The 5,470-nt window shown below is 37.2% G+C and overlaps 1 long non-coding RNA gene across 1 annotated transcript; it reads left to right on the top strand.

The window, feature by feature from the left end:
- The first annotated feature begins 386 nt into the window (after positions 1-386).
- Positions 387-4,267, top strand: LOC109111991. Its single transcript, XR_002021513.2, has 3 exons — positions 387-549; positions 1,591-1,638; positions 3,962-4,267. It is a non-coding gene; the product is annotated as an uncharacterized LOC109111991 (long non-coding RNA).
- Positions 4,268-5,470: the final 1,203 nt, after the last annotated feature.

The following is a 5,470-nucleotide window of genomic DNA, read 5'->3' as shown; positions in this document are numbered from 1 at the left end:
TGATGCTCAGTTGTAAGTGCTGTTAACATTGATTTGATAGATCCTTAAGAGCTAAAGCATTCATTTAGATGCTATTAACCTTCGTGCAAGAGTTATAAACTGCTCTTAGGTGTTTAAGTAAACAGCACTTACTGATGAGATTTAAATTAAGTTTACTAATTATTGCCCAGCTCTATCCGCTCAATACAGCTATGAAGATATTAAGACACTATAAACATTCACATCACGATTCTCCGTAAAGCCACTTTGAAAGAGCCTAATGTTTATTGTAAAAAAGTGTTGTAAAAAATCAAAACGACTTGACACATTGCGTGACTGAGTGAGAGCGCGAGCGGGTTTCCGGGGACTTTTATTTTGTAATGCACCGGGAAGCTCGAAACGCGCGTGACGCACGTGACCCCGGAAGCGGGAAGTGTGTGCGATCATGGCGGACTCACGCAGCGTCGCGCCGGCTCTGCCCAAAAACATTCGTACTGGTTTGATTTCTGGATGTTTCTGGTGTTCGATGTCATTCTGTTCCTCATCGTTTACTTCGTCATTCCCTGAGCGGTGAGTGCTGAGACCCGCGAGCTGGCGCGTGAACCACGAACACCACGTGACCTCGACACACGGCGTTACGGACGCTCAGCTTTATTTGACATCACGCGTTAAAATAAATTAATAAATAAAACCTTCCGTGATGTGTGTGAAAGACGAGCATATGCTGCTGTATTGTGTGCAGCTGACCTCCGCGGTCTTTATCACCAGAGATGGGCACAAATACAACTAAAAGTGGTTTGCTCATCAGATGTATTTAATTAACACACAAATGATTTGTAATCTGAAAAAGCAATCATATGAAGTGCAAAAGTCAGTGCCATCACTTTTAGTATTACTGGAGTTACACACGAGAGAAAAAGAAACTAAACTGCTTCTCTCGTTGTTTTTTTATTTATTTATTTATTTTCTTTCTTCTCCAGTTGGAATGAACCATGGACGAATTAAAGTGTTAGTTCACCCAATTATTTATTGTCCAGCAAATTTCAAATTATAAAATACTTGAAAGTAATAAATACGTATTTTAGTACATCTAATTAAAATACTGTCCATCTCTGTACATCATATATTTTACTGCTGCATAAGATTAATTCATTTAACTGTGAATCAAACAAAGCTGTCAAGTCCATAACCTTTACTTTCATTGTATGTATGGAATCATAAACTCATATCAAAAGGAGTATATAAAACATCTTTAGGGTGCAAGTGACATATTTTGAGAGATTCCTCATAATTCAGAATGAAATATCATTTACATACACAGTAATCATTTAGAATAAGAAGTCATTTTGAGCTGTTTATCAGTGTTATTTTAGTGTTTATGAACTGCAGATATGGTTGTTATTTAATGGTCATTTATGTGCTTTTGTCATTTATTTTTTTCTAACTTTTTGTTTTACTTCAGTTTTATTAATTCTAGAACTTAAATGAAAAGCAGCATTATTTCATGATTTCTTTAGACTGTAATAGCACCTCTGTGTATGACGTGATTTTTACAGTTATATGTGTGATTGTGACCAGTGTGTGTTATACTGTATCTGTGTGTGTTTTCAGCAGTCAGCCTCCTGTCCGGTTCACCGAGAGCCTGGTCCTCAGCTGATGGTCAGTCCTGTTACTCACAGAGCATTCACATCATCCCACGCCACAACATTTCATTCTGCTCCGACCAGAGTCTGGATATATATAGTATCATATTCAGTCCGTCAGCGCTGTTGTGCTTTTGACTGAAGCTTTGCGGATGGTTTTGGAAAGCGGTGGGGTGCTGATATTCAGTACAACAGCACAGGTGACAGAGGGATGCTGGATTTACACAGAAGTTTGATAAACAAGAAGTTAATATCAAGTAACTAACATTAAGACACAACATTGCCAGTATTTTTGTTTTTAATTAGCCATCTGAAATGATTAACACACAGTAGTGGTTTTTCTTTTCTGAATGTTTGTGTAAAGAAACTGAGTGAATTATTCAATGACTCTCTTATAAAGACAGTCAATTGTTTTATTCCTTAATGAATCTTTGTTTTGTTTTTAAACAAATCGGTCGAGTGAATGATTCAGTGACTCGCTCATAAAGACAGCCCTTCATTTCATTCCTGTATGAATCTTTGTTTTTAAACAAATCGGTCGAGTGAACGATTCAGTGACTCACTCATAATAACAGCCCTTCATTTCATTCCTGTATGAATCTTTGTTTTTGAACAAATCGGTCGAGTGAACGATTCAGTGACTCACTCATAATAACAGCCCTTCATTTCATTCCTGTATGAATCTTTGTTTTTGAACAAATCGGTCGAGTGAACGATTCAGTGACTCGCTCATAAAGACAGCCCTTCATTTCATTCCTGTATGAATCTTTGTTTTTGAACAAATCGGTCGAGTGAACGATTCAGTGACTCGCTCATAAAGACAGCCGTTCATTTCATTCCTGTATGAATCTTTGTTTTTGAACAAATCGGTCGAGTTGACGATTCAGTGACTCACTCATAAAGACAGCCGTTCATTTCATTCCTGTATGAATCTTTGTTTTTGAACAAATCGGTCGAGTTAACGATTCAGTGACTCGCTCATAAAGACAGCCCTTCATTTCATTCCTGTATGAATCTTTGTTTTTAAACAAATCGGTCGAGTGAACGATTCAGTGACTCGCTCATAAAGACAGCCCTTCATTTCATTCCTGTATGAATCTTTGTTTTTGAACAAATCGGTCGAGTGAACGATTCAGTGACTCGCTCATAAAGACAAGCCGTTCATTTCATTCCTGTATGAATCTTTGTTTTTGAACAAATCGGTCGTATGAATCTTTGTTTTGAACGATTCAGTGACTACTCATAATAAACAGCCCTTATTTCATTCCTGTATGAATCTTTGTTTTTAAACAAATCGGTCGAGTGAACGATTCAGTGACTCGCTCATAAAGACAGCCCTTCATTTCAGTATCTGTATGAATCTTTGTTTTTGAACAAATCGGTCGAGTGAACGATTCAGTGACTCGCTCATAAAGACAGCCCTTCATTTCATTCCGGTATGAATCTTTGTTTTTAAACAAATCGGTCGAGTTAATGATTCAGTGACTCGCTCATAAAGACAGCCCTTCATTTCATTCCTGTATGAATCTTTGTTTTTGAACAAATCGGTCGAGTTAACGATTCAGTGACTCGCTCATAAAGACAGCCCTTCATTTCATTCCTGTATGAATCTTTGTTTTTAAACAAATCAGTTGAGTGAATGATTCAGTGACTCGCTCATAAAGACAGCCCTTCATTTCATTCCGGTATGAATCTTTGTTTTTAAACAAATCGGTCGAGTTAATGATTCAGTGACTCGCTCATAAAGACAGCCCTTCATTTCATTCCTGTATGAATCTTTGTTTTTGAACAAATCGGTCGAGTTAACGATTCAGTGACTCGCTCATAAAGACAGCCCTTCATTTCATTCCGGTATGAATCTTTGTTTTTGAACAAATCAGTTGAGTGAATGATTCAGTGACTCTCTTACAAAGACAGTCAATTGTTTTATTCCTTAATGAATCTTTGTTTTGTTTTTGAACAAATCGGTCGAGTGAACGATTCAGTGACTCGCTCATAAAGACAGTCGTTCATTTCATTCCTGTATGAATCTTTGTTTTTAAACAAATCAGTCGAGTGAATGATTCAGTGACTCACTCATAAAGATGGTTCAGTGAGCCACTTGTGCAGAACAGTCAGTCACTTTTGACTTCTGAACAGTGAGATCATTCAAAATGTAGTGCTTTTACTGTCCTGCAGCTTTAAAACTGTGGACAAACCTCTGTTTTATAATGTAACATTTATGTCTTAAATATGAATATTAATGAATTGCCTTCACTCACACATGGCAGTAGAGTGATTGGTGTTTGTGTGTGTTTAATGTTGTCGTATTGACGTTGTTCATGTGTTCGGTTTCTCAGGACGGGATGGCAGCGGCCGCTGGACTCAGATCTGGAGGACTGGCTCTCGTCCTGAACTCTAAACACATTCCCTGCTCTACTCACACCCTCAATTGCATTTAATAACCTAAAGTCTAAAACTGTCCCTTCATGCTCCCACTGTGAGGAATCACTCGAAATGACAAGAAGATGCACATTCATCAGTCTGGACGCTTTATACACATTATCCTGTAACATATAAATATGACTGAAAAATAGACATTAAAGTCTTTGTTGGATGCATGTATGTATGAAAAACTGAATAATTAAATCAGTGTGACTTTTAAATGTTTTTTTGTCTCTCTCTGTATGAAACAGATTAGATTAAAACAGGCCAAAACAACAATATAAAAAATCATTAAATTTATTGAATAAAATTTCCACAAAATGACCAATGTATGCAGTTGTGCTTATTTTAAGGAAGCAAGTCATACAGGATGAAGCGAGGATGAGTGACCTATTTTTAGGACCATTTACTTTTTTATTTTGATTATTATCTTTTGTATTATTGTTGCATAAAAATGTCACAAAAAAAAAAAAAGTTTTAATTTCTGGTTGAAATAATCCAAATCATTTATGTTTGTTTATTTTTACATTTTTTTTTTTCACATTTAAATGCTTTGTTGTATTTGTTGAACTGTTTTTAATTTATTCATTGGATGAAAGAAAAAAAGTGCAGTGAATGAGTATTATGAAACAAAATAACTATTTGGATGCTTTACAGTAATGAAATTAAATTCAATGAAATTTGGTTCTTTATAATGTTACATTAAGAAGTAAACTTGTATTTTTAAAAAGGAAATCTAAAAGTAAGTTTTATGTTTTTGTTAAAAGATAAAAATGCTGTACTACAGTGCAGACTCTTTATTGAGAATTATGGGAATTTTAAAAGCCAAATGTCTGCATGCTTTAAATTAGTGAACATTTGAGGGAGGAATGTTTTTAATGGTCACGAAAATCATGATGCAGTAGAGGTTGAATAAAACAGCTTGAGTTTCAGATGAAAGAAGGGAGCGGCGTGGGTTTGACATGAAAGGACGTGCTGCCGTTTGTCCAGCAGCAGCGGGAGGGACTCACGTTCAGAATCGCTGCTCTGGACTCAAGCGCTTCCGGAGGCTAAATTACACGTCCAGTTTTTCTCGTGCCGCTCGATCTAATGCTGCCTGTTGTTGTGACCTATTGTCTTGTCTGGAGTCTTGGGGCATCAATTATTCCTCGCCGTTTCTATTGGCTCGAAGAACAAAACCAAGCCTGAAGCAAAATGAGGGCCGGAGACGCAGGGCGGGAAATTAATGAAGGGGCCGTGAAGCGCTCCATCATGTGCTGCGCTGGGCTTTGTGTTTCTGTCGCACGGGGTCCATCTCGAGAAATAAATCAAGAGACACGCGCACAGGCATTAAAAGGGGTCTCGGCTGGCCTGAGATCAGCGCTGTCTGTTCTACCGACTGTTACTGACATTTTAATGCATCGTTTATACATGGATTTGTCATG

The sequence above is a fragment of the Cyprinus carpio genome, chromosome A7, assembly GCF_018340385.1.
Source record: "Cyprinus carpio isolate SPL01 chromosome A7, ASM1834038v1, whole genome shotgun sequence".
Lineage (NCBI taxonomy): Eukaryota > Metazoa > Chordata > Actinopteri > Cypriniformes > Cyprinidae > Cyprinus > Cyprinus carpio.
The sequence above is the reverse complement of the archived record's forward strand: the minus strand, read 5'-3'. Positions and strand labels throughout refer to the sequence as shown.